Source organism: Mus musculus, chromosome 12 (genome assembly GCF_000001635.26).
Source record: "Mus musculus strain C57BL/6J chromosome 12, GRCm38.p6 C57BL/6J".
Taxonomy (NCBI): Eukaryota; Metazoa; Chordata; class Mammalia; order Rodentia; family Muridae; genus Mus; species Mus musculus.
In genome coordinates, this window is record NC_000078.6 from 52657833 (window position 1) to 52663943 (window position 6111).

General features: G+C 41.6%; 1 long non-coding RNA gene across 8 annotated transcripts in view; it reads left to right on the plus strand.

Moving 5' to 3' along the window:
• Gm35239 overlaps positions 1-4438 on the plus strand; it is a 59318-nt gene extending 54880 nt beyond the window's left edge. For 7 of the 8 annotated variants that reach the window (XR_001780609.2, XR_001780615.2, XR_001780611.2 and 4 more), the window contains 3 exons: positions 1832-1897; positions 4050-4149; positions 4331-4438. This is a non-coding gene — a long non-coding RNA (predicted gene, 35239). The remainder of the gene's footprint in view (positions 1-1831; positions 1898-4049; positions 4150-4330) is intronic. The other variant, XR_001780612.2, reaches the window with a different exon arrangement.
• Positions 4439-6111: the final 1673 nt, after the last annotated feature.

Below are 6111 nucleotides of genomic sequence, written 5' to 3' on the forward strand. Positions count from 1 at the left end.
TTGCTGCCCTCAATATATCTGATTGGAGCCTGTCCTTCCTATAATTCCTATAAAGCTGGAGTCCAGCTTTCTCTGTGATCCTGTGATTCTGGGCTCCTGTGATCCTGAGATTCTGGGTGTGTCAGAATTCTTGGCAGTCAAGCTTCCTCTGAGACCCTGAGATCCTGGCGTGACCAAGCCCCTGTTATCCTGGGATCCTGGAATCTTAAGATCCTAGAAGTGATGTCTCCTCTGGGGCCGTGGGGCTGTCTGGTGTGTTCGAAACCAAGGTATACCAGCACTGATTAGGAGGAAACTGAGCCACTGGTCAGGCAGGGCTCCAGTGTCCTTGCTTCTGCTGTCACAGGCCTGTCACAATTGGTTTCAAACAGATGTTGTGTTCCACTCACCAGTGATCCTAAGATCACGTGGAGAGTCCTCTGGGGACCGTGGGACTCTCTAAACAGGGTGGACATAGAAGGAATAGCTTAACTTGTATTACTTACAGAAACTTTAAATTTTTTAATTTTGAATTATTTTATGAGCAGGTGTGTTTATGTGGTTGCTGCAGAGGCCAGAAGTGTTGGATCTCCTGGAGCTAGAGTTAAAGGCATTCTGTGAGCTGTCCTAAGTGGGACAGAGGAACTGAACCCCAGTACTCATGATAGAGCAGTCATCAGCATGAACTGTCTCTCCAGTTTCAATTATAGGGACTTGTAGGGAAACTGTTTTCATACCTCTTTTTTTGTAAATAATTATTCTTCTTTTAAATTGGGCTAAGAACACATCATGAAACCTACTTCTTGTGATTTGAACATCTAATGTCCTCCATAGGCTCATCTGTTTGAACATTTTGGTCCCCAGCGGATGGTTCTGTTTTAGGAGGCGGTAGACCCGACATAGGGCCTGTTGTGGGTGGAGCTTGAGGACTATTGGCTGACTCTGGTTCCAGCAGATTTCTTCTACTTCCTGGTCCACTGAGGTGTGAAGAGTCCAGCCACATGCTCCCACCACCATGAATGCTTTCGGGTCTTCCAACATGCTGGGCTCTCTTAAAACAGGAGCCTAACTTCTTTCTTAAGGATGTGCAACATCCTCAAGATGTGTCAGTAGGGTGTTCTAGCACATGAACAAGAAAATAACTCATACTCTTTAACAGTTTCTAAGTGTTGTTCAGTGCTGTTAACTGTAAACAGTGCTGTGAGGCAGAATTCTAAGGACTCACTCATCAGGTATAGCCAAAGCCTTAGACCTCTTCAACAGAAGATCCACATTCCTCTCCCCTCAGACCCAGTCTTTTCCTTCTTGAGTATTTCAGATTCCTCATGTAAGTTCAACCATGCAACAATCACCATTTTGGAGGTGTGATTACAGACTCAAAAGTTTCAACAGAGTGTGTTCTTGTCTCTACAGGAAAAACGTCTCGCATATAATTGAGGGAAAATAAACATCTAATTTAAAATTTGAGAAAACATCCCCATTTCTAAGCATCAATTTACCCATTTTGATTCATTTCTACATTTTCTCCAAAAAGCTAACCTCATTGGTTAACCTCATTGGAAACATCTGTGAAGAGAGAAGCTCAAAGAAGAAACTGCTTCCAGCTAATTGGCCTGTGGTTGTTCTCTGTGGGGGCATTTCTTAATTGCTAATTGGCATAGGAGAGCCCAGCCCACAGAGGGGCAGTACCATCTCTAGGCAGGTGGGCTTGGTGTGTGTAAGATCAAAATGTGAAAACTTTGTGACATTATATTATTTGCTTTTGTTCCACACTAATTTGTGTGAATTAAACAACTTTTTTTTTTTTTTTCCTGAATCTCATTGGCTTCTCCAAAAGTTTATCTTTTCTCAGGCCTTTTCGGATCTCTTGGCACATGAAGATGATGTTGATGTTTATGGCTTCTCTTCTACATGGAAGGTGAGGGCTTGAGTGGTATCTATTCATAAGAACTGTTTCAAAATGAAGTGTCCCCTGCCTGTGCTGACCAACTTCCTCCTTTCCTCCACCCTCCCTTTTTGCTGTGAGATTTAGGAGTTAAAGCTTATTCTGACACCATTTTATTGGAAAAGCAGTTCTTGGGAGCAAACGTTTTCACTCAGTACACATCTTCAGTGTTAAACCGCCAGTCAAAAGGCACACCCCCAAACCATTATCCCCCCCCCATCTTCCCAGGCTTTTCACATTTTATTTCTTTATAGGACTTACTGTTATCGAAAACTGGCTTGACTCTGTCGGGCTTGTGTTCTCAGTCCAAAGGATCTGTTCTTTTGAGCAACCAAGGCTCAAAAAGGTTTTAAAAATATACTTAAGGGTTATCTTTACAGTCAGGCATGGTGGCACACAGCTCTAATCCTAGTACCCAGGTGGTGGAGGCAGGAGGATTCTTAGTTTAACAATAGATCAGTCTATGTAAGAAGACCTTGTCTGAGGAGAAGGAGGAGGAAGAGTCATCTTTAGAGATGCAAGCACAACTGTCCAGACATTCAGCTTCAAGGCTTACTGGGGTGGCTCGAATCCGAGAGACAGTAACGGTGCAGGGGAGGCTGGAGAGACACTGGGGGTCTCGCCTCTCTGGTGGGATGTAAACAGCTCCTCAGGACCCTGAGCACAGACTTACTGTATGACACTATTCTATGCAGGCATGGACACTCGAGAGCACGGAAACGCAAACATACAAAACCTTACAGACAGCAGTGCTTATCAATAGCATCCAAAGGCTGCCCACACACTTTATAGTGCACATTTAAGCTTACTCTTTTTAAAATTTTTTATCGGTTATTTTATTTATTGACATTTCAAATGTTGTCCCGCTTCATGGCTTCCCCTTCGAAAACCCCCTATTCCACACCCTTCCCCCTGCTTCTATAAGGGTGCTCTCCCACCTACCCACCCAGCCCTGCCTCACCACCCTAGCATTCCCCTATGGTGAGGCATCGAGCCTTCACAGGAACAAGGGTCTCCTCTCCCAATTTTTCTATTAATTGGGAATTATTGAAGCTAGATTTTAAAAATAATTCTTTAACTATATATTTCAAATGAATAAAAGAGAACATTTTCATAAAACCTCATGTAAGATAATTCAATAATTCTCAATTAATAGGAGAAGCGTTTCATCTAGATCCTACCCTATTTCTTGTCTGTTCTGTTCTTCATATTTTTTGAAGAAACTCTTAGATATTTATTTTGTCTGTATAGATTTCCATAGCAAAAAATAAGCTTTCTTTTAAGTAAACATAACTGTAAACTATTTTTATACTTAAACAGCAACTAAATACCTAAAATATAACATTTTATTAAAATACTTATTTAACCTAGAAGGAATTACTATTAACAGTAATTTAAATGTAATAGCTAGGCCTAACAGTGGTGTAGGTCTGTAAACCCAGACACTTGGGAGACTGAAACATGAGGATACTAAGCTTAAAGCTTGCTACAGAGTGAGTTAGTTCAAAGCCAACCTTGGCAACTCAGATGCCATTTCAAAAGACAAAGTCAGAGATGGTTAAGGATTCTCTTAGTTAGGGATTTATTGCTATGAAGAGACACCATGATCATGGCAACTCTTATCAAGGAAAGCATTTAATTGGGGCTGGCTTACAGTTTCAGAGGCTTAGTCCATTATCATCATGGCAAGGCATGCAGGCAGACTTGGTGCTGAGGTAGGTGCTGAGAGTTTTACATCTTGATACACAGGCAGCAGAAGGAGACTATGTTACACTAGATGTAGCTTGAACGTAGAAAACCCTAAAGCCTGTCCCCACAGTGACACACTTCCTCCAACAAGGCCATACCTCCTAACAGTGCCACTCCGTATGGCCAAGCATCCAAACACATGAATCTAGGGAGGCATACCTATTCAAACCACTGGTAGAGTGCTTGCTTAGCATGCATGAGACCCTAGGCCCTATAACTGTAGTATTCACTATCATCTAATATCCAATAATCACGTTTCCTTCTGGGTTGTTTAAGTGTGTTATAGTCAGGATATAAAAAAAAGTTGGCTTTGAAGATTGCATTTCTTGCATTTCTCTTTACTTATGGCTCTACTCCTATCTCCTTTCCCTTGCAGGTTTGCTGTCATCAGCCTTATAGAACATCTCACACCTGTATTTTTGCTTGTTGCATGCCCATGCTATTCGCAATTTTGTATAAACTGTATAAATTGGCAGGTAACTTTAGTGGCAGATCAGACGAGACACTTCCTAGGGTGTGGTGTCACTGGGAGGTCTGCAGTGTTTGCTCCCTTTAAGGACATTCAGAGCTGCTAAGAATTATTTTCTAGACCTGTTCATTCCCAAGGCATTCTGGAGGGGAATGCTCGGTTTTCACTTCTCCCTTTATTGGTTGCAGTGTTTCCAGCGAAAGAAATGATTACCCTCAGCTATCATCCTCGCTGAGGTACAGTTCACAAGGGAAAGGCAGGCTACTGCTTGATTCCTTCCTCTATTCACCAACGTAAACCCAGTAAGTAGTCCCACAAGGGGCTTGTGATCGGCAGTGGTTGTGTTTGTATGCTTGCTGGCTTGTTTGTAATTTTTCCTATCTCTGTACCTCAGGCTGGACTAGAACTAACTCTCTAGCCCAGGCTAGCCTTAGACTTCCTGTTTCCCAGGTGCTAGGATTGCTACCATACCTGGCCAACCAATGGTTCTTACAGGATTGTCACAGTCTTATATATCTACACAGATTGCTATATTCTAATCAGTTGCAGCCATTGTATATACAATCGTGGCCAGGCTCTAAGATTTTCCATATTTGTCCGTTGGAATGCCCAGGCTGGCTCCTGAATTCTCTGGGTACAACTCTAGCAGCTTTTGAAGATTTCTTACTTTGTCACAGCTTCACCATGGCTCCAAAAAGCCTGAAGGATTTTGGAAACCACAGTACCTGGGTACTATTAGTACATATTACTTTTTTCTTTGACCATTATTTCTTGTGTCTTTTTCCCAGTAGACTGATACAGGAAAAATTTAAAGTAAAAGTACATTATGAATTCATAGTGATGCTTTTAGATTTAAAAGAGGTGAGTTTTATTTAATGTAATTAATTAATCTTTTAAAATTACATTTTAAAATTCTATGTGTATGAGTGTTTTGCCTGCATGTATGTCTGTGTACCAAGTGACTATCTGATGCTCCAGTGGGCCAAGAAAAAGTCATAAGATCTCCTGGAACTGGAGTTACAGTAAGCATTAATTACCATGTGGGTGTTGGGTATTGAACTTGGGTTCTATGGAAGATTAGTCAGCAGTCTTACTTGCTTAGTCATGTATTCATCTTCTAAAAGATCTTACATTTCCTTCTCCTTTCTTCAACATTGAAATCTGTTCTTAACATCAAAACGATCACTCATTTCCCCAACTCCATTCAAGAAGCATGGTGCTGACATGACTAATGTGGCTGGCCTCTAAGATTTTAAATTGTTTGTGCTGCCTTTTAAAAGGGCATCATTTATTTTTATTTTGTGTAATTTGAGTGCTTGCCTGAATGTGTACCGTGTGTGCCCAATGCCCACAGAGGTCAGAAGACATCAGAGCTCTTGGAATTCTGCTTACAGGTGGTCGTGGGGCACCATGTGGGCATTAGGATCTGAAGCTAGGTCCTCTGCAGCCGTAGTGTAGTTTTGAGTTAGAATTATGGGCTTGATAAGATGTAATCACCCTCTTTCCTTTTTCCCTCTTGTTTCTTACTCTCTTATGTTACAAGGCAGTGGCAGAAGGTCTCTACTGAATGGACTTAGCTCTGCTGATTGTGCTGGAAGCTTTTAGGAATGGTTAAAATTTCACAAGGTAAAGCAGGCCTTGTACCAGCTTAGGCAGCAAAAGCAAAAGCATTATCGAGTGCCTGCTTGTGCCAGGCAGAGGCAATGTGAGGAGATGCGACTGGGAACAAGTCAGGCATTCTCTGTGATCTCATGATTTATATTTCTGAGAAGGGAAGAGAAAAGAGCGGTAAAAATGTTTACCATGCTGAGAGATGACTTTTGCAAACATGGAAACATCAGTTAGTTTAGCTTGGTAGTAAAAGTCACCTTTTGGTCTGCCCTTATCTTCAGAAACAGTTGTTTAAATAAATAAGAAAGGGACTGTACATTAAAAATGTTGATCTTATTCCATCCTTGCTCAATGCATT